Raw genomic sequence first — 24,771 nt, forward strand, 5'->3', positions numbered from 1 at the left:
AGCTGAGGGTCCACAGTGGGATTGCAAGAGTGATAGACTAGATCAACAAATCATGTTCCCAAATCAGAGATGCTTTAGAGAGAAAAATGTAATGACAGAAATCACTGATTATACAGATGTCACATGGTCTCCTCCATTCATGGTCAGCATAGTCCAGAAACTGCTTATGAAGCTGTTTTTAAAAACAACCCTCAGGAGTCTAACAGAAGCTCCTACCCTTTATGGAAATAGAAAAATCAAATCTGGGAGAACATGAGATAAACCAGATTGACACAGATTGTCCACAAATCTTAATCCCCAACCTCCATCCCTGGCCTAGGAAGGGACCCCTTCACCTGTGTTCATCTTAGCACTGGAAGGCAATGGTTGCCCTGATGTCAATAAGCAGGCAGTCCATAAATAGTACACATCAACAGCTTCAGATACACAGAGTACCATCATAAGCACAAAAAAACAGTGAAGAGGGCTTCCCTGGTGGCGCAGCGGTTGAGAGTCCGCCTGCTGATGCAGGGGACACGGGTTCGTGCCCCGGTCCGGGAAGATCCCACATGCTGCGGAGCGGCTGGGCCCGTGAGCCATGGCCGCTGAGCCTGCGCGTCCGGAGCCTGTGCTCCGCAACGGGAGAGGCCACAACACTGAGAGGCCCGCGTACAGCAAAAAAAAAAGAAAAAAAAAAACCAGTGAAGAGAAGGACTGGTGATTTTAAAATACTGACAAGGTCCCTTTACTTAGGAGTCTTAGAAACTAATAGATGAAGAAGGGAAAGACAGAAAGCTACCCTGGCAGAGTGAGCTAACACAAAAGATGCATTGCTCCTCTATTTCTCAACTGAAATTAGATGACTAAATTAAGAGAAGAGAAGGTGAAAAATATTTTCCAGAATGAATGAATTTTCATTATGTTCTATCTCCTTAGGGAGCACCAATTATGCTGATGACAGCATCCACTTTGTTTTACAGAGGTCTAGGGTTGCCTTACTTCTTACCGCAGACACCTAAGCTTGACAAAGGTCACTTACCATTAAATGGTAATCTATGTCTTGAGATAACTCACTACATCGACTATGTCTCAAGTGATTTAAAATAATTAAAAACACCAATGAAAATAAATAGACTCCAAAAACAGCAAACCACCATTTAGAAAAGAAACTTCCTTTTCTAATGAAAGAAATTTTGGTTTGTCTCCTAAGCATACAAACACTTTAAATATTTGTTCAGCCACTGAATATCTAAAAGAAATTTATCGGAGAAAGATTGAATAATAAGTAATAATAGAGGAACAAAATATATTGCTGTGTTTCTAAAACATTCCAAGCAAACATTTATAATAGATACTCTGCATAGTAAATAGGCCACTAAAAAATCAGGCATTTCAGGTTCTTGCATTTTCAGATTTTTTGTTCTTCCACTTCTCTGAATTTTCCATTGCCTTAATAGCAATCTCAGAATTAAAATCAAAAGACAATTTTTTTACATATAATTTCACACTTTCCCACCCCTGCTTTGCTGTCAAGTGTCTGACCCTGGTTTGATAATCTCATTTCCTGAGAATCAAAAAGCTGGAAATTTAAGCTTCCTAGAGTGTTAATTGCAGCCCTGCTCCATTGCTAATCAAAAAATTGGATGTTTTGCATGAAAATGCTTCTCTAATTAATTCTCAGTCATAAATAGCCCTGGTTTTAATAACCCCTCCTTGATTGGATAGCCTTTGAAGAGACAGTGCAGCTAATCCGCTAAACTAGAAAAACCGCACGCAGAGGAAATGATAAGTGGGCTTACAAGGTATGAACTAGATGATTGCATTAATACTGTCAAACCAAAAAAGTGAGTCTCCTTTCCAGGCCTTTCATGCCTCACCCTGCACCCCAAGTACGATAAACCATGAAACTAGGAATCATGAACAAAGGCAACTACAAAGAGGTCAGACACCAAAAGTCAAATCTTTTCACCTTCGTTCCATAAAACAGCTATTCCTATCATTTTTGTAAAACAGGTTTCCCTTGACATTTTTTTTCCTAGAAACTGCAGATCCAGCAATGTCCACGTGTCACGTTGCCTATTTTAATAAGCCAGCGTTTTTGCTCCCACCTTTCCCTCTGCTTCTGACTGAAAATATATTATCATACATCTCAAAGAGGTGCTGAACTGAATTTTCATTATCCCAAATGTCAAGATTCGTTTTTGTCATCAGAGAACACAGCTGGTCTACACCAGCAGCCCTTTGAGTAATTCAAATGGAACAAGTCACCTATACATAACTTCATTTTCCCTAGACTAGGTCTTGCATTCTGCAAGTTTTAATTTACAGCTTGTCAGTTTAAGATACCATTTGCTGCCATGGTGGCACGCAAAACAGAAAGTCTTAATTAGCAGCACTTTGCATTAGACCTACAATTACTAATAAGGCAACAACTGGGAATTTTTAGCTTCAGACCATGACTTATTTAGAACTCACTCACTACTGTTTAATAATATTACACAAACGTTCAGAAGATGCTGGAACTATATAGATACACAATAATCAGTACTTTTAGTAAGCACTGTTTTTAACATATGAATGAATATAAATATACATGGCTCTAAGTTGACTTGTAAAATAGTTATGTCTATTTTCTCTATACTTAAAAATGCCATAGAGGTAAATATTTTTAAAGTTATTTCAAAAGAAATTGGGCTTCCCTGGTGGCGCAGCAGTTGAGAATCTGCCTGCTAATGCAGGGGACACGGGTTCAAGCCCTGGTCTGGAAGGATCCCACATGCCGCGGAGCAACTAGGCCCATGAACCACAACTACTGAGCCTGCGCGTCTGGAGCCTGTGCTCCGCAACAGGAGAGGCCACGATAGTGAGAGGTCCGCGCACCGCGATGAAGAGCGGCCCCCGCTTGCCACAACTAGAGAAAGCCCACGCACAGAAACGAAGACGCAACATAGCAAAAAAATTAATTAATTAATTAATAAACTCCTACCCCCAACATCTTAAAAAAAAAAAAAGAAATAACAGAACAACAGGTCTGGACTAGTTATTAACAACAAGCAAAAAAAAGATTTGAGATGCATTCTAATTTGAATTTAGAATGTTCAAATCCACAGCTACACAATACATCAATAAGCTATTACATTAAAAATCTACAAGCCACCACAATAAAACACCATTATACACTCATTTGAAAGTCTGAAATTAAAAAGACTGACAAATCCAAGGTTGGCATACACTGCCGGTAGGAATATAAAATGCCATACTCGCTTTAGAAAACTGGCATTTTCTTAAAAAGTTAAACACACACCTACCATATGATCTAGCAATCCCACGCTCAAGTATTCCCAAGAGAATTGAAAATATACATCTCACACAAAGACTTATCCATGAAAGTTTAGAGCGGCATTATTTACAACAACCCAAAACTGGAAACAACTGAAACATACATCAACAGCTGGAAGGATAAACAATGTGATACACCCATACCTACTGTGTATATCCATACCATAGAGTACTACTCAGCAATAAGAAGGCACAAACTACTGATATATGCAACAATATGAATGACAAAGTTATTATACTGAATGAAAGAAGCCAGGCACAAAATGGTATACTGTATGATTCCATTCATATGAAATACAGAAATTGCAAGCTGATCTCTTGACATAAATCATTTCAGTAGCTGCCTGAGGCTGGGAATTGAGGGAGAAACAGACTACAAAAGGACACAAAGAAACTTTTGAGTGATGAAAATGTCCCGTATCCGTGTACACACCCATCAAAACTCATAAAGTTGTTCATTTTGAATGAATGTAGCTTACTGTATGTAAATTATCTCCATAGAGAAAGGCACAAGCCGTTTCAAATGCAAGTTATTTTGCAAACCTTATCTAATGAAACTCTATTAACTGTTCATCTCTATCATTTATTGGTTTTGCGACTTTGTTCAGGTTACTTAACTTCTATAAGCTGTGGTTTCTTAGCCATAAAAAATTAGAAAACAAGGCCTACTTGACAAAATGATTATGAGAATCAAGTGATAATTATGTATATACTCAAAAATGCCATCTCAATAACTTCACTCTCTTCTCTCAAATAATATTAGTTTCCCTTATCTCCCTTCTTAATATAATCTATGATATATTTGCTCATCTCTCAAGTATTATTAACACACTGGACAAAGCTCTAAACTTGGAGAGAAAAGACCTAAGCTTCTGTCTAGTTCACCATTTGGTTAATGTGTAACATTGAACTTCTTTTCATTTTTAAAAAGCCTGAATAATTATTGGGAACTTACTGTATGCCGGACACTGGACTAGGAACTTGGTATGTAAGGTAAACACAACTGACAAGGTTCCTGCCTGTGTGGAACTTTAAAATGAATAAGTACGCATTTCAAACAAACAACAACGAGTAATTAGCTGAATAATTATAAGCGTGCCATGTCCTACAAATAAGGAACCTAACCTTGTCCAGGAAAATTTAAACAAACAGAACAAAAAAAGCTTCCTGAAGGACGTAATAGTTAAGAAGATGAAAGAAGATACTCCATACAAAATTTTTTAGAATACTGATTTACACATGGTAAATACTTAATAAGTATTATATAAAAATATTTTTATAAAGCAAAGAAGTACCTTAAAGATGACAACTATTTATCAAGGAGAAGGAGAAGATAGGGGCAAACCAATTCCAAGTAGGGAGGCCTCAAGGCCTGAATGAGCTTGGCAAGTTCTGAGAAGTCCAGTAGAAGGTCATGAGAAGTCCAACGAGAAGGCCATGGTGAGGAAAAGGGGACGAGAAGAGGCTGTGTGTAACTGGTGGTCAAATCATACATATTAAGGACATGGGGTTTAGCACAAGGGACATAAGAAATCACTGAATACTTTTAAATCACTCTGGTTCCAGTATAGCCAGTGGTTTGGAAGAATTTAAGGCAGAGGCAGTAACAACCAAGAGGTGATAGCAGTTAGAACCTGGGTAAGGCAAGAGCCATTTATAAAAACAGTAGATGGGTTTAGGAGGCAGTATCAGTAGGGTCTGGTAACAAACTGTGTAGTACAAAGGTGGAAGACAGGAATGACTTCTGAGTTTAGCAACTGGTAAGTCAACAACGCCATTTAATGAGATCAGGTACATTGAAAGAAGAGCAGGCTTGGGGGTGATGGGGAGAAGGGGAGATCATGAGTTTGATTTGGACATGTTCAGTGTCTGGTGCACATGAGACAGCCCAGAGAGGTAACAGGTTCTGTACAGCTTGCCTTAGAGAGTTATCATGATGATGTTTTTTATTGTACATATAAAGTATTATAAAAATTTTTTAACCTCATTTCATACTGTAAAGTCTACAGAAACATATTAGACCTCCATCCTTTCTCAAAGTCCCTCTCAGCTTCTAAGTTAAAGTCACAGAGACCTGGAGGGGCAGGGAATAATTGCAAGACTGACAGCTCAAGTAAATTTGGAGTCAGAAGAAAAAAGGTGGTTCTTTTCCTAGCTTACAGTAAGGGAACTAGTTTAGCAACTTCCATCCATTTGTCTAAGGGAATGTTTGGAAGTCTAAAAGGAAGAATCCTGAAGTATCAAGACTGGGTAGTATATTAATTTTCTATTGATGTGTAACAACTTACCACAAATTTAGCAGTTTAAAACAACCACTGATTAGCTCACAATTTTTGTGACTTAGGAGTCCAGGCATGGGGTTAGCTGGGTCCTGTGCTCAGGGTCTCACTAGGCTGAATACTAGGTGCTAGGCAGGGTTGCAAACTTATCTGAGGCTTGGGGTCTTCTTCCGAGCTCATTCAGGTTGTTGGCAGAATCCAGTTCTTTGCGGTTGTAGGACTGAAGTCCTCGTTTTCCTGCTGTCTGTTGGACAGGAGTCACTCTCAGCTCCTAGAAACCACCTCAGGTCCTTCACATGGCCCACTCTTCTCACAAGAATTATTTCTTCAAGGCTACTGTCTGTACTGCTTCTTGTCTCTTTTAAAGACTCACTTGATTAAGTCAGGCCCACCAAGGGTAATCTCCCTTTTGATTAACTCAAAGATAAATCATTAGGAACTTTAATCCTATCTGCAAAATCCCATTACAGGTGCAGTATGATGTAACCTAATCATGGGAATGAGACTCTATCATATTCACAGATCTGGCCCACACACAAGAGGAGGAATTCTAAAGGTCACAGGTCATTGGGGTCAACTTAGAGTTCTGCCTACCACCAGTGAGAATATCAATAAGATACATGTAATAAAGATGTAATTCAAAATAGAAAGCCACTGACCAAAAAAAAAAAGGCAAAGAGAGAAGAGAGGAGATATCTTTATATTCCATCAAGTGATGACAGGTTAATAGGTGATTTCTAACAAGAAAGGCCACCCAAGAATTCTGGGTAAGACCGTATATACACAATCAGGACTTCCTATGAAGAACACAGGGTCACATTACTATGAAAAGCTGTAGTACTATAAATCAGTGAATCGGGAAATAGCCTGTAAACTGAATACTCATATCCAGAAGTAGGGAGACCTGAGAGATTTTTTTTGGTTTTTTTAATAAAGTAGACTACACATCCACCAGAAAAGAGAAAACTTAACAGGCTGATAAAATCACGTCAGTGAGAATGTAGAATAATGAAATTCTCATAGAATTTCTCATTAATTTCTGTAACTGTAAAACGCCTGTTAGTATCTTCTAAAGGTAAACATGTGCTTAGCTCATGACCCGGCAATTCCACTCCTATATTAATTCCCAAGAGAAGTGAGTGCATATGTACAAAATTCTTCATAGCATAGTTATGTATCATAGCCCCAAAGTGGAAATGACAAACGTCTATTAACAGGGGGAATGAATAATTTGCCCTACAATCATACAATAGAATATATAGCAATAAAAACAAACTATACCTTCAATAACATGTATGAATCTCCAAACATTATGTTGAGCAAAAGAAGCCAGATACATAAGACATAGTATGATTCTATTTGTACAGAGTTAAATAGGCAAGACTAAGTGACAGCATTCGTATGAGAATTATCCTTACCTTGAGGGGGGTGAGGCGGACTGGGAAATGACATGAGAAAATCTTTTCGGTGCTGGTTACATGATTTATATAAATATGCAAAATTTTAGATGTATATTCAAGATAAGCACACTTCACACTTCATTGTAGGTATATTCTACCTCAATAAAAAGTAAAATAAAATGGCAATAATAAAGAAAATAAGGTAGAAAAAAAGGAAGAACAGAAAGGATTCAGTTCCTAGGCTCACATGTTAGAGAAAATTTCTATTTATATAATTTATATCATTACTTCTAAAAACATTTAAGGCAGTGACAAATTTCAAAGTGTAAAATAAAACAATTATGGCTAAAGAGGAAGCAAACAGCATCTAAAATTGAGCTAATTATTCCCCTTGGGGCATTGTATTTGCCTAAAATTGTCCTAGAAGTGAAGGTTGAAAAAAAAGAACCATACTGACTGATTTGGGGATAACAAAGGATTTCAATTCCTTAGGAAATAAGACCAAATTCTGTATCTATTCTGAGGAAACTACATCTACTAAGTTAATCGGAGTAAATAGTTTTGAAATGATCGGAGTCAAGAGCTCAAATTAGATGCTAAAAGAATTTCTGTAGCAAAAGATCTTCTCTTGAAAATTTTTTTTAAATGACTCACGAAATATTTAAGAGGAGTTAGAATTAGTGATTCCAACAGATTCCAGAAAGAGTCACAGAATCTACAAAGGGTAGATAATCATAAACGAGTGAATGGTTTGACCCGTCCACAGCCTCGCTTTGACCAGTCCTCTTTCTGTAGCCACTCTGTGGAGAATAACGTCCACACACAGCTCATTGCTCACCTTCCAGGCTAAGTCAAAAGTTCCCCTTTCAGATTAGTTGTAATTGTTTTTGTTTTCTTACTTCATTTCAGTCATACATCATTTGTTGTTTTTAAGAATTTATGTTGTTTTCAATAGATCATTTCAATTTATTTCCCTTTATGGTACTAATTTGAGCTCTCTGCTACCTCTAGGATTTTTTAGGTTAAAAGTTAGAGTATAACTTATTTTTCATTTTCACAAGTAGCAAGGAAATGATTTAAAACTGGAGGAAAGAGGAAGGCAAAACAACAAGGTATATAAAACATTGCCAAATGCTGAGATGTAGTTAATTCATAAACAGAAGTCATGTCCATTCCACTTTAGCCTCCTCCTGCTTTTTTTTTGCCATATACTAATCATTCTAAATTATTTGTGTAGTAAAGTTCAGAGTTAGTGTGACAAGATCAAAATAACTTTGAAGAGAAATGGCTACTTTCATTATTGCCATGAATATTTATCTCTGGGGAGGATATAAATGGGAAGAGCAGATCACTACAGAGTCACTAAGTGCTGCCCTGTGGTTAGAGATATATGTAAATTCCACCCAGACTACTGCAGTGGATGCCACTTAACACTGTAAGATTCGGAGGATCACTGAAGTAAACATGGTTTCTCAACCCTCTAACTAGAAGGACTTTTGTCAAAGAAAACAGAAAAGAAGCAAAAGAGTTTCTAAGGACCATTACAGGAGATTCTACTTAAATGTATTTGTCCATTACCATGCTTATTCATTAATTTTAAAAGAATTTACTGAGTGTCTCCTATGTGTGAAGAATGATGCTAAGTGCTGGGTGGGGGGGGGATGGGGGGCAGTCACAAATAAATTAACATTTATTCAGTACTTAGTATGTTCTAAACACATATTAACTCATTTCATCCTCACTATGGCCCTAAGAGATAGGTATATTATATTCACAGTTTATAGAAAATGAAACTGACACACAAAGGGGTTAATTTGCCCAGTCACCCAGATAGGAAACCTGGCTGCAGAGACCACACTCTGAACTACTAAGTAGTCCTCAGACCCAGAACAGAGAGTGACTGATTGGCTGAGACTCAAGAATCTAGAGCTCTGGGCAGAATGAGAGTCAGAGAGAACACTGAGCTTCTCTTTACAATTGAGGAAACTGGTAAAGTGACTTGTACAAAATCAAAAAGCAAGTTATTACGAAAGATGGATGGCATCTTGATTTTAATAATAATAAAAATACAGGAGATATCTAGAAATAAAAATTAAAGAATTCACATTCTTCAGAGATTTATTAGGGCACTAAAGTTAACAGATCAGTCAAATCCTAGAAAGGAGAAAGCAGTATTTGCAATTTAAAAATAGAAAGAGGAGGAGGGAGGGGAAAAAACTCTAACTCCAATACTCTGCACTTAGAAAGGGGAATGGTAATGCGTAATCGAACATTGCGGAATGCCTTAATCATGAGGGAGTTGATAATAGATTAATTCAATTAGTTAGTTTACCTAATGTTAGATTATATAGATCTAAACAAAACTAGAAGAGAAACATGAAAATATATACTTTAAAAAGCTATCTTCACCACTAACACTCCATAAAAACTACTTCTCTTCTTGTATTTCCTATCTTAAAACAAATAACATCATGATCTACCCAAGTCACCAGATTGGAAAACTGGGAACCAAGCCTATCTCTTGCTCAATCTCCACACAGAATGAGTCAACGTGTCCAACTGACTCTACCTCGAAATTAGCTTTTGGATCTATTCCCACCTCTCCATCTTCACTGCTATTACCCTCCTAAAAAGCTGGCATATGGGCTTCCCCGATGGTGCAGTGGTTGAGAGTCCACCTGCCGATGCAGGGGACATGGGTTCGTGCCCCGGTCGGGGAGGATCCCACATGCCGCGGAGCGGCTGGGCCCGTGAGCCATGGCCGCTGAGCCTGCGTGTCCGGAGCCTGTGCTCCGCAACGGGAGAGGCCATAACAGTGAGAGGCCCGCGTACCGCAAAAAAAAAAAAAAAAGCTGGCATACTCTTCTATAAGCTTTCACCTGAAACAACAATACAATTTGCCTTCTTGTCTCCAACCTCACTGCATTGACTCTCCTCCGCAAGGCACCAGAATACTATTACTAAAATACAGATTTGATTATGTGACTCTCCTGCTTTAAATCCTTAGAGGATTCCTTAACATTCACAGGACAGAAACCATGCCTTCTTCTGTTATACCAGGTCCTTTGAGATCTGCCCACCCATCTCCCTTGACTGGGTCCAATATTCCCACAAGGCAATACCTACAGTTAGTTCCCTGAAGCTTTCACACAGCTGTGTGTTTTACATCCTCTCCCTACTTGCAGTGAGTGCCCTTCCCCTGGTCAGTATGGTTAACTCATCTTTCCAATTTCAATATAATGATTCCTCCTTTGTAACAGCTTCTATGACTCCCTCGGGAATGTTGTGTTTTCTCCTCCATGCTCCCCAAGGTACTTCTAACATTTATTAAAACTGCCTCTGTTTGCATGTCTTGCCTTCCATGGGACCTAGAACTCTCCCATATGTAAATGTTTCAGGAGCAGTGCCTAGAATATGGTTGGCCTAGAAATATTGATTGTATGTTGTCAACTCCAATACATCAATTACAAGAACCTTAAGAAAGAGGCAGGGTAAGTATCGCTACTTTCACTACACCAGCTGAGTAACCTGGGGCTCAGAAAGGTAAAGTGACTTGCCTAGTAAAAGCAAGATGAGTAATAGGTACTCCTCCCACTAAACCACAAAGCTGCCCTAGCTACTCAAAGCACGAACAGCTGCACCAATATTCCACATATGAACCTCACTAGCCAACTAAACAGGGATATGTAAACGAGTTAACCGGTGCTGAAATCAGGCATTAATGTGCAAACAAACAGGGACTTATTTGAGCTCAGTGGGCATGAATATGCAAATGAACTGGCTGCAGTTCAGTAGATGCCATCACAATTCTAGGAATGAACATCCTATATTATGACTATTACAGTATTCATGCAGCATTCATACAGACTATCATAAATTACTGTAATACGGGATTTTCAAGTTTAAAACTGTGGTGAAGCCAAAAGTAACTTGATGCATATTTTCATCCACGCCACAATTACAAGCTGGAAATCCAGTGTGAGAACACAGAACTCTGCCATCTCCATACAGAAGCAAGCTGCCATTTGCAGCCTAAGCTGAACAAGGGACTTTGGAATGAGGGTGGGCTGGTCCAGACGCTGCCAATATCTCAAGTTGTAGCTACCACGCATGGCCTGATTTTGATACTGCTACCATAGTTGCATTTAAAACAGTTCTTTTTCCTATAGGATTTCTACTAATAAAGTGGCAAGGCTATACTGCTTGAACACCACTCAGAAAATCCAGTGTATGATTATATGTAGCTTTTGCTCTAGTATAATCATCTTCTATATTCCTATCATTGTCAATACACCATTGGTTCCTATCAGTTCTTCATCTCTTAACTGTTATGATGCACAATGACCAAAGCCATTCACAACAGCTTTGGTGTCCTTTCTGTCATCTCTGGTTCCCAAAAGTAACAAATTATAATCAGTAGAGGTCACTATACATGAACTGATTTCCTTAATTAACAGAAAAAGTTACATCCAATTCATGTTATGAAACAAGAAAAGCCTATACTCTCTCACTTGCATGCATTTATCCCTCCATGCCCACTGCCTGAAATGCCCATCCCTCCTTTCTTTATCTGGAAAGCTTCCTTTCATCCCTTATAAGCAGCTCAAACCTTAAATACTTATGAAAGCCTCCCTGCCTTTCCCAGAACTTGTACACACATCTCAGTTACATACACATACAACTCCATCATAGCACATATCACAGGGCTGTGATCACTTACTTGTATGCTGAATTAATTAGAACATAAGTAGGGCTGCAAGTAATAAGAGAATCAAACTACAAGTGACTTGAACAAGACAGTTTCTTCCTCTCTCACAGAGAAGTCTGGGATGGGATGGTGGCTCTGGTCATCACAGTGTGACACTCCACGGTCCCAGAAACCCAAGCTCCCTGTATCCCACTGCTCTACCATCCCTACAGTTCGGCCTCACCTGCGCGGTCTAAGATGACTCCCCACCATGCTTCGTTCACACTGTGTGTATGAACATCTTCACACAGCACACAGGTACTGGGCTGGGAGAGAAGGAGAGCCTTCCCTTTAAATGTAAGACCTGAAGTTATGCATATCACTTTCACTCACATTCTACTGGTTAGAATTATGTGTCCATGGCTGACTGCAAGGAAAGCTTACATATGTTTATATTCTGGGGTGGCCATGTGTCTGGCTAAAAATCAGGGGCTCTGTTAATATAGAACAAATGCTGGGAGACAAGTGCCAGGCTCTCTGTGACACATTCATGGTCCCTTTCTATTCTTTTGACTTTCAAAGGCAAAAATCAAAACTTGGTTCTGTTCATCACTGTATCCCAAAGGCCAAGTGAAGTGCCCAGTATGAACACATGTGATAAATCTGTACCGATTCAATAAACAACCAGAATTCCTAGAAAATACAGGAAAGAAAAGAATAGCTGTTGACCTCGCTTAATGCTAGGTTCTGACACCCAGACGGAGGATGAGGGAGGGGAGGGTGTGGGTCAGTGGGGAGGGAGCCCTCCTGACCCTGAGGTTATCTTCTCATGAACTCCTTAAGGTACAGGACTAGTTCAGCAATCATTCACAGCTTCGGCAGGGACACGGAGTATCAGTGGAAGGCTGCAGGCCCAAGAACCAATCCAGCGGTCACAAGAAACTCCAAATTTGGTTTAGACTTCTAAGCAGGGGCATTACACTACATATATGGTTTTGTCTCTGGACACTTGGAGGCCCTTTTAAAAATGATTATATTTCTACTTTTTATGAAATGTATTATATATATGAGTATCTACGACATTTGTATGGTTTTAAAAATAATACAACAAGCAATACCATTTCCATCACTTAGCTGAAGAAACACACCACCACCATTATCCCCTTCAAGCCCCATGTGCTCCTCTCTTTGACCATATCCTCCTCCATCCTCTCCGGAGCAGATCCCTTTCCTGAGTTTTGTATTTATGCCCCCATCTCACCTTTCTCACATTTTCATCATATGAAGAAATACGCCTCCGGAAGACACTGTTCAGTTCTGACTGCTTCTGATCTTCATGTAGATGGAACTAGACTATATATATTCCTATGTGATTGCTTCGGAGACCCAACCAAGGTAATGTATAGCAGAGTTCGTTCACTTTCGCTGTTATAAAGTATTCCGCCATGTGGAATTATGGCTATACTGATTTATAATTCCTTTTTCCTGTCTATGGCCTTTGAGTTGTTTCCAGTTTTCTGTTATTCAAACAATGCTGCTATGAGCATACTTGTCCAGAGGTTTTGCCTTTCACATCTGAGTTCTAACCCATCAAAAATTTATTTTCCTAAATGATATGAGGTTCAAATCTAATGTCTTTTTTTCTTTACGGATAATCAATTGTCTTAACACCCATTATTGATTAGTCTGTCCTATCCCCACAAATCTGTAATGTCATCTCTCTCCCGATATCAAGTTTTCCGTTGCGCAGGAGTCTGCTTCTGGGAGTCTGTAGTTTTGTAATGGTGCCTTGGTGCCACACAGAGGAAGGGGAAAGGAGCAAATGGAAGGGGGGTGGGCATCTAAGCAGGTGGGGCTCTGAGCCCTCAACCCCACTTAGTCAAACCATTTGAACTATGAAATAAGACTTAAACAGAAGACAGGTTCTATGACTGAAAAATGAGTTTAAAAGCACTAGATTATGAGTTCTAAAGCACATTCTACCATTAAAATCTATTTCTTCATTTTCTAGACATCATACTATGTGCTTGTTTACATCAATTTCTTCTGAATTTTGGTAATGGATCACTTTAGATAAGGTAATCTCTAATTATTAGCCTTCCTGAAGGACTCAACCTTCATTTTGAAAATGTAAAATTACCTTATGAATTGTGTCTTACTGGGACAATGATAAATTTGTTATGTAGCATTCTCACTAGTTTCTAATAATTACTTTCCTCACTACATACTACAAATGTTCGTGGTCTTCTCTACCTTCTAAAAGAGCTCAGGTCAGAATTATTAGTTGCATCATATAAACTACTAGGGTTGCCAAAATATAACTTCTTATGGTCCTAGAGAAAGTCTAAGAAAATAAGGAATAATAGCAAAGCTATCATCTTCACATTGTTAAAAAATTAATGTGAACCAAATGATGAAAAATATAAGAGAAGCTAACATTCAAAATTCTCTGTTACATCATGTTAGAAGTTTCTCGTGTTTTTTCATACTTTGCTTTAAAGAAAACCTTTTAACTGAAGTATAATATAGATAGACATGCATACGTACCACTTTTAAAACTCAAATATATATCTCATTTAGCAGCATGGCCTCTTCTCCCCTATCTCTGTATGGATGAATGAATAAATGGATAGAACAAAAGTTTTTTAAAAATAAGATGATATATCATCAACTAGTTCTGCACAATGACCAAGGGTCATTCCTCAAGAGTGAGGCTCTTAGACTTTACTAAATAAGGCTTTGTGATGGCCACTTTGCACTCTAATGATCCATTTTCTCATGACCTTCCACATGGTTCAGCTACCAGTGGTTTGTCCACTGGGTAGAAAGGATGTTTTATGAACTAGACTTATTCAGAAAATAAATCCATTTTATATAAACTAAATCCACAAAAGAACATTTTAAAATAAAATAAACATCTATCTGGCATAGATTAAGACTAAGGGCTGGTACGCTCAATAACAATTGTGGCATAGGAACACTTTTATTTCCTACATGATTTGAAATAACGCATTTCTCTGCTCATGACCTGAGGAAAATATATTTATTACTTACTACTTCTTAGGAAAAGGTAAAGAAATTAGCACTTATAAAAATTTTATTATAATTTCATATTAAGACATATCTTACATATAAGTTATGATCTGTCTTTTAAAAAGCAAGTATATAAATATACAAAAGGAGGGGGAATCCATTTTCATATACTATTTTACAACCTAAAACAGAATAGATAACTGTAAGAGATTAAGGTTATTTTGAAACAATTATGTGCAATTTTAACAAAAAAAAAAGTACTTTTTTCCCCATGTCGCTTGCATATTGTTACTCAGTTATTAACGAAGTCATTAAGCAAGATTTTAAAGACTACAAAGAATTTTCTAATCAAATTTCACGAATATAAAGCTTTACAAGTGCTTCTTATGTATAATGCTGTGGAACAAAAGAGTGGTATGTGTGTAAAACTGCTGTACCTCACTTCAGCCAAAACGTCCCTGAAAATGTGTGCATGAGTGAAATCTTGCTTTAAATGCGCCATTATAGAACAGCCTGCTACCCAGGAGACTCCTATACTAAATCCTCCTGTAATAAATCCTTCTGTAAAAAGGATAATCAACTCATGCTTAATCTATTTCAAATATTGCCTTACCTTAAGGCAAGGCACCTCCAAGCAGATTAATTACATACGATACTATTAAGTATTCACAACCCCAGTCACCAACAACCCATTAGAAAGAAAAACTCAGAAAATTCAGGTCAGGTCAGTATAAGAGCCCAGTTTTCCCTGATGTCAGTACTTCCATATTTACTATGTAAAGCAAATCCTCTTAGAGAAGTCAATTCTCAAGTGGTTGTAGCTTTACAGACTATTTCAAGTGGTTGGAGCTTTACAGACTATTTCAATGTCAGGGCCATGGAAATGCCACTGATTTAACTAATGGTAATAAAAATGACACTCTTAAAGGTAATATGATTGAGTACAAACAGAAGTACTAAGTAGCCCCAAGACACAGAAGAAACTGTAATCAAAACTGAGTATACATTTCTACTTGGATTGGTGACAATTAATGTACTCTACCTATTAGAGAGTTTGATCACCTTTAAAAATGAGCAAAGGGCTTCCCTGGTGGCGCAGTGGTTGGGAGTCTGCCTGCCGATGCAGGGGACACGGGTTCGTGCCCCGGTCCGGAAAGATCCCACATGCTGCGGAGCGGCTGGGCCCGTGAGCCATGGCCGCTGAGCCTGCGCGTCCGGAGCCTGTGCTCCACAACGGGAGAGGCCACAACAGTGAGAGGCCTGCGTACCACAAAAAAAATAAATAAATAAATTTTAAAAACCGAGCAAAGACAAAGTACAGAACTCCTAGTCTGTTTATTAAATCTCCCACTAGCGTTTCTCAAATAAGTAGGCTTGTGCATGCAAATAAGGAGATATGGAGGAAAGAGGCCTCCTTCATCATGTATTTTCGAAGTGCCTAATTCAAGCCAAGTAGCATCCTGGGCACTGGAACGCATTAGTAAGGCTTGCATTCGGTGTAGAATATTAACAAGTTGACAAGAGGTACATATTGTTTTAAGTATTATGAGGAAAATCAAAAACATGCTGAGGTTACGAATGCTAAGATGTGGGGAGGGGAGATAGGATGCTGGAAGAGATCAGGAAACAATAATGAGATGTGGGCAGGAGACCTAGATCTGCAAGTCATCTGCACCTGGCCCCAAGCAAAGCTTGGTTTTGGCTGAGATCATCAGGGGAGAGTGTACAGAGGGAACACAGGAAAGCTTTCAGGACCAAACCATGAGACACTCCAAGGAGCCCTTGAGAAGACTCAGAAAGAACATGAGAAAGAGAAAAGGAAAACAGTTGCTGAACGAGCAAGTGAGATGAACACAGAAAAGCAAACACTGAATCTGCCAAGATGGGGGTCACCGGTGACCTTGAGGTGAGCCGACCCAGAGAAACAGTAAGAGTGCATGGGAAGAGAAAATGAGAGATAAAGAGAGGGATGCAGCTCTCCTCATTCCACAATGATAAACTTCTTTTAAAGCACCATTTTAATTTCAATCAATTACAGCTATTCTAATTTTTCCAGAGTTTTGATATCTAATTTTACAGTCACAATATCCCCTCCTAAAAGAGTCAGAACTGGAAACAGCTCTATTTTTCAAATGAGAAAACCAAGGCAAAGGGGAATAACCAGAGACCCTGTTTTGGTCATGGGCAGCAGTAACTATTTTGACTTTTTTTTTCAACCCTCATGAGACAATGTGTTCATCAGTTACCTTATTCTCCTGAAGACCCACACATTAAAACTCAGACACTAGACTGCCACTACCTCTTGCGAGAGCACCAGAATCACAACTAACTGCTGAACAATCATTGACAGGAAGACACTGGAACTAATGACCAAAAAAGATACCCCACACCCAAAGACAAAGGAGAAGCCACAATGAGACGGTAGGAGGGGCACAATCACAATAAAATCAAATCCCGTAACTGCTGGGTGGGTAACTCACAAACAGGGGAACACACACCACAGAAGTCCACCCACTGGAGTGAAGGTTCTGAGCCCCATGTCAGGCTTCCCAACCTGGGGGTCCGGCAACGGGAGGAGGAATTTCTAGAGAATCAGATTCTGAGGCTAGTGGGATATGACTGCAGGACTTTGACAGGACTGGGGGAAACAGAGACTCCACTCTTGGAGGGCACACACAACGTACTGTGCACATCAGGACCTAGGGGAAGGAGCAGTGACACCATAGGCAACTGAACCAGACCTACCTGCCAGTGTTGGAGGGTCTCCTGCAGAGGCAGGGCGGGTGGCTCTGTCTCACCATGAGGACAAGGTCACTGGCAGCAGAAGTTCTGGGAAGTACTCCTTGCCGTGAGCCCTCCCAGAGTCCGCCATTAGCCCCACCAAAGAGCCCGGGTGGGCTCAAGTGCTGGGCCGCCTCAGGCCAAACAACCAACACGGAGGGAATCAAGCCACATCCATCAGCAGACAAGCAGATTAAAGTTTTACTGAGCTCTGTCCAAAAGAGCAACAGTCAGCCCTACCTACCACCAGTCCCTCCCATCAGGACACTTACACAAGCCTCTTAGATAACCTCATCCACCAGAGGGCAGACAGCAGAAGCAAGAACTACAATCCTGCAGCCTGTGGAATGAAAACCACATTCGCAGAAAGATACATAAAATGAAAAGGCAGAGGACTATGTACCAGATGAAGGAACAAGATAAACCCCAGAAAAACAATTAAATGAAGTGGAGATAGGCAACCTTCCAGAAAAAGAACTCAGAATACTGATAGTGAATATGATCCAGGACCTCGGAAAAAGAATGGAGGCAAAGATGGAGAAGATGCAAGAAATGCTGAACAAAGACCTAGAAGAATTAAAGAACAAACACACAGAGATTAACATATAATAACTGAAATGAAAACTACACTAGAAGGAATCAATAGCAGAATAACTGAGACAGAAACGGATAAGTGACCTGGAAGACAGAAGGAATTCATTGCCGTGGAACAGAATAAAGAAAAAAGAATAAAAAGAAATGAAGACGGCCTAAGAGACCTCTGGGACAACATTAAACGCACCAACATTCGCATTATAAGGGTCCCAGAAGGAGAAGAGAGAGAAGAAGGACCCAAGAAAACATTTGAAGAGATTATAGTCAAAAACTTCCCTAACATGGGAAAGGAAATAGCCACCCAAGTCCAGGAGGTGCAGAGAGTCCCTGGCAGGATAAACCCAAGGAGAAACACACTGAGACACATAGTAACTAATTTGACAAAAATTAAAGACAAAGAAAAATTATTAAAAGCAACAAGGTAAAATGACAAATAGCATACAGGGGAACTCCCATAAGGTTAAGAGCTGATTTCTCAGCAGAAACTCTACAAGCCAGAAGGGAGTGGCATGACATACTTAAAAGTGATGAAAGGGAGGAACCTACAACCAACATTACTCTACCCAGCAAGGATCTCATTCAGATTTGATGGAGAAATCAAAAGCTTTACAGACAAGCAAAAGCTAAGAGAATTCAGCACCACCAAACCAGCTCTACAACAAATGCTAAAGGAACTTCTCTAAGTGGGAAACACAAGAGAAGAAAAGAACCTACAAAGACAAACCCAAAACAATTAACAATATGGTAATAGGAACATACATAACGATCATTACCTTAAACATGAATGGATTAAATGCTCCAACCAAAAGACACAGGCTTGCTGAATGCATACAAAAACAAGACCCATGTATATGCTGTCTACAAGAGACACACTTCAGACCTAGGGACACATGCAGACTGAAAGTGAGGGGATGGAAAAAGATATTCCATGCAAATGGAAATCAAAAGAAAGCTGGAGTAGCAATATTCATATCACATAAAATAGACTTTAAAATAAAGAATGTTACAAGAGACAAGGAAGGACACTACGTAATGATCAAGGGATAAATCCAAAAGAAGATATAACAATTATAAATATATATGCACCCAACATAGGAGCACCTCAATACATAAGGAAACTGCTAACAGCTTAAAGGAGGAAATGGACAGTAAGACAGTAATAGTGGGGGACTTTAACACCTCACTTACACCAATGGACAGATCATCCAAACAGAAAATTAATAAGGAAACAGAAGCTTTAGATGACACAATACACCAGACAGATTTAACTGATATTGATAGGACATTCCATCCAAAAACAGCAGGAAGATAACATCTTGGGTCACATCAAGCCTCACTAAATTTAAGAAAACTGAAATAATATCAAGCATCTTTTCTGACCACAATACTATGAGATTAGAAATCAATTACAGGGAAAACAATGTAAAAAACACAAAAACTTGGAGGCTAAACAATACATTAAATAACCAAGAGATAACTGAAGAAATCACAGAGGAAATCAAAAATACCTAGAGTCAAATGACAGTGAAAGCACGCTGATCCAAAAACTATGGGATGCAGCAAAAGCAGTTCTAAGAGGGAAGTTTACAGCTATACAAGCCTACCTCAAGAATAAAACAAAATCTCAAATAAACAATCTAACCTTACACCTAAAGGAACTAGAGAAAGAAGAACAAACAAAACCCAAAGTTAGAAGGAAACAAATCATAAAGATCAGAGCAGAAATAAATGAAATAGAAACAAAGTAAATAATAGCAAAGATCAATAAAACTAAAAGCTGGTTCTTTGAGAAGATAAATAAAATTGATAAACCATTAGCCAGACTCATCAAGACAAAGGTGAGAGGACTCAAATCAATAAAATTAGAAATGAAAAAGGAGAAGTTACAACAGACAACACAGAAATACAAAGCATCCTAAGAGACTACTACAAGCAACTCTATGCCAATAAAATGGACAACCTGGAAGAAATGGACAAATTCTTAGAAAGGTAGAACCATCCAAGACTGAACCAAGAAGAAATAGAAAATATGAACACACCAAACACAAGTTATGAAATTGACACTGTGATTAAAAATCTTCCAACAAACAAAAGTCCAGGACCAGATGGCTTCACAGGTGAATTCTATCAAACATTTAGAGACGCGCTAACACCCATCCTTATCGAACTCTTCCAAAAAATTTCAAGGAAGGAACACTCCCAAACTGATTCCATGAGGGCACCATCACCTTGTTACCAAAACCAGACAAAGATACTACAAAAAAATCACAGACCAATGTCACCGATGAATATAGATGCAAAAATCCTCAACAAAACACTAGCAAACAGAATCCAACAGCACATTAACAGGATCATACACCATGATCAAGTGGGATTTATCCCAGGGATGAAAGGATTCTTCAATATACGCAAATCAATCAATGTGATACACCATATTAACAAATTGAAGAAGAAAACCCATATGATCATCTCAATAGATGCAGAAAAAGCTTTTGACAAAATTCAACACCCATTAATGATAAAAACTCTCCAGAAAGTCAGCACAGAGGGAACCTACCTCAACATAATGAACACCGTATATGACAAATCCACAGCAAACATCATTCTCAGTGGTGAAAAACTGAAAGCATTTCCTCTAAGATCAGGAACAAGACAAGGATGTCCACTCTTGTCACTATTATTCAACATAGTTTTGGAAGTCCTAGCCACGGCAATCAGAGAAGAAAAAGAAATAAAAGGAATACAAATAGGAAAAGAAAAAGTAAAACTGTCACTGTTTGCAGATGACATGATACTACACATAGAGAATCCTAAAGATGCCACCAGAAAACTAGTAGAGCTAATCAATGAATTTGGTAAAGTTGCAGGATACAAAATTAATGCACAGAAATATCTTGCATTCCCATACACTAATGATGAAAAATCTGAAAGAGAAATTAAGGAAACACTCCCATTTACCACTGCAACAAAAAGAATGAAATACCTAGGAATAAATCTACATAAGGAGACAAAAGACCTGTATGCAGAAAACTATAAGACACTGATGAAAGAAATTAAAGATGATACCAACAGATGGAGAGATATACCATGTTCTTGGATTGGAAGAATCAATATTGTGAAAATGACTCTACTCCCCAAAGCAATCTACAGATTCAATGCAATCCCTATCAAAGTATCAGTGGCATTTTTTACAGAACTAGAACCAAAAATCTTAAAATTTGTACAGAGACACAAAAGACCCCAAATAGCCACAGCAGTCTTGAGGGAAAGAAACGGAGCTGGAGGAATCAGACTCCCTGACTTCAGACTATACTACAAAGGTACAGTAATCAAGACAATATGGTACTGGAACAAAAACAGAAATATAGATCAATGGAACAGGATAGAAAGCCCAGAGATAAACCCACGCACCTATGGTCAACTAATCTATGACAAAGGAGGCAAGGATATATGATGGAGAAAAGACAGTCTCTTCAATAAATGGTGCTGGGAAAACTGGACAGCTACATGTAAAAGAATGAAATTAGAACACTCCCTAACACTATACACAAAAATAAACTCAAAATGGATTAGAGACCTAAATGTAAGACCAGACACTATAAAACTCTTCAAGGAAAACATAGGAAGAACACTCTTTGACATAAATCACAGCAAGATCTCTGTTGATCCACTTCCTCTGCTAGAGTAATGGAAATAAAAACAAAAATAAACAAATGGAACCTAATGAAACTTCAAAGCTTTTGCAAAGCAAAGGAAACCACAAACAAGACGAAAAGACAACCCTCAGAATGGGAGAAAATATTTGCAAATGAATCAACGGAAAAAGGATTAATCTCCAAAATATATAAACAGCTCATGCAGCTCAATATTAAAAAGACAAACAACCCAATCCAAAAATGGGCAGAAGACCTAAATAGACATTTCTCCATAGAAGACATACAGAGGGCCAAGAAGCACATTAAAAGCTACTCAACATCACTAATTATTAGAGAAATGCAGATCAAAACTACAATGAGGTCTCATCTCACACCAGTTAGAATGGGCATCAACAGAAAATGTACAAACAACAAATGCTGGAGAGGGTGTGGAGAAAAGGGAACCCTCTTGCACTGTTGGTGGGAATGTAAATTGATACAGCCACTATGGAGAACAGTATGGAGGCTCCTTAGCAAACTAAAAACAGAATTACCATATAACCCAGCAATCCCACTGCTGGGCATATACCCAGAAAGAACCACAATTCAAAAAGACACATGCACCCCAATGTTCACTGAAGCACTCTTTACAATAGCCAGGACATGGAAGCAACCTAAATGCCCATCGACAGACAAATGGATAAAGAAGATGTTGGCACATATATACCATGGAATATTACCCAGCCATAAAAAGGAACAAATTGGGTCATTTGTAGAGACGTGGATGGATCTAGAGACTGTCATACAGAGTGAAGTGAGTCAGAAAGAGAAAAACAAATATCGTATATTAATGCATATATGTGGAACCTAGAAAAATGGTACAGATGATCCAGTTTGCAGGGCAGAAACTGAGACACAGATGTAGAGAAGAAATGTATGGACACCAAGGGGGGAAAGCGGGGGTGGGATGAACTGGGAGATTGGGATTGACATATATACACTAATATGTATAAAATAGATAACTAATAAGAACCTGCTGTATAAAAAAATAAATTTAATTAAAAAAAAACACACTATATTGAAGCTAAATGTTCTTTAAAATGAGTACCTTTCTAAGCTACCACATGACTGTGTGAGCAGTACAATGAAGCAGTGGAGGGGCTCAGAATAACAGGACATCCATGATTAACACAGACACATGAACAAGTCTGACTTCCAGCTGTTGCGCTGCACTCTTGGGAACAGCACCCCAACGTCCTCAGCCCAGCTGCCTACAGCACACAATGTAATGAACCACCTGTACCCTGACAGTTAGAGCCAACTGAGATGGGTTGATGATACCAAAGAAATCTCCTTTTTTCATTCTTTTTTCCCCCCTGTGTGTTGTTAGGTTGAACATTTTTTAATTGCATGATGAATTAGAAATGTTGACAGGAGCTTAACTTTTGTCAGATGTGAGCCTTCTAATGTTACTTTGATGGTCTATCTTTACCGCTCTCCTACCACAGAAGGAAGAGCTGACCTCACGAACCAAACCACTGGGAAGCGAAGCCTGCAGCTTCATGGCTCTAAGAGAAGAGACAAAAATCTCCTGCCAGTCTCTTATGATGTGACTGAACTATTTAACTATGCCTTTTCAGGAAAATGTGAAATGCAGATCTCACTGTGGTCCTCAGACCAGTCAGATTAATAGAATAACTGAAAAAGAATGACCGTTTTTTATGGAAAAAAGATGTGATTCCCCCCCAGCTCCTTTCTTCCTGCTGCAATATTAAAAGCATTCATCAGAGAAACTTTGGTTCCTGAATGAAACTCCATCAAACTTGCACAAAAACTGGTCAGCTGATACAGCCTCTCACCAAGCACATGATGTGTCGGCTCAGCTCAATTATTTTTAATGATTATTATGAACATGATATGTTTGCTAGCTACTTTCTCCCCTCTAACCAGAGATAAATGCTCCTATTTTGCTCAACACTGGTAAGTACAATAGACTGTTGCTTGAAAGTTCCATATTTCAACTAGCTTTTTGAAGGATGGTAAAGTTCCTAGATTATGATGATTCTTCGATTAACCATTCTCACAGAATGAAAGTCCTCTGTAACTTAGTTGGATTTTTCAATGTTTTTCAATTATATACAGCAATGTTGTCCCAGGCCAGACAGCTCAAGGGCAACATTTCTATTTAATAAAGCCATGTATAACTGCAAAGAACAAAAAAGTATCTACGTATAGGCTCTACTTCGGCTTAAACTTAAAAGCTAATGCAAACCTATGAAGCTGATAATGGCTGTCAGTGGCCCCATCTCCTTTGGGACCCCCTTCCTAACCTCTCACTAATAAGCTGTCCATCCTACTTTAGACCTCTGCCATCCTCATTCCTTCTGTCAGTGAGTCAATCAGTATTTCCTGAACATTTACTACACCAGGCACTGTACTAAGCACAGGGAATAAAACAGTATGTCCCTCATGGAGCTTAGAGCTCTGTGCAAATCCACAATACAGTGTGGAGAACGATATAAGAAACGGAACAGTAAAGATGTGAGCACACAGCAGGGGCCACAAGCCCAGAGAGAGAGAGAGAGGGAAAGAGAGACAGAGAGTGTGTGCTTTGTGCTTTTTGTTTTAGAGGGGGTATGTTAGGGAGAGGAGACACCAGCAGGGAGGGCTCATCACAGTGACAAACTGAAGTGGGAAAGCTGAGCAGGGTTTAGCCCAACGAGGAGACAAACTGAATGTATACGAAAACTCTGAAGTGACAAAACTAGAGATAACAACATTTGGAGAGAAGGAGGAAGGCATAACATTAACTACATGTCAGGTACTTTCTCAGCACTTTTCATAGCTTACTCACCTAACGTTCACAACAACCTCATGGGGTAGGCACTGTTTAGAGATACGCCCATTTAGAGATAAGGAGGCACAGAGCTTCTGAAGCTAGGCAATGGGGAGCTAGATTTTAAACGTAGGCAGTACGGGCCCAGAACCCTCTACTGTTCACTGACTGGCTGTACTGTCTGTCTCTCAAGAGGTCATGGACCATG

General features: G+C 39.0%; 1 protein-coding gene across 2 annotated transcripts in view; it reads right to left on the minus strand.

The window, feature by feature from the left end:
- EXOC4 (exocyst complex component 4) overlaps window positions 1-24,771 on the minus strand; it is an 811,980-nt gene that overhangs the window by 541,196 nt on the left and 246,013 nt on the right. The gene's annotated exons all lie outside the window — the stretch shown is intronic.

Source organism: Orcinus orca, chromosome 9 (genome assembly GCF_937001465.1).
Source record: "Orcinus orca chromosome 9, mOrcOrc1.1, whole genome shotgun sequence".
Classification (NCBI taxonomy): Eukaryota; Metazoa; Chordata; class Mammalia; order Artiodactyla; family Delphinidae; genus Orcinus; species Orcinus orca.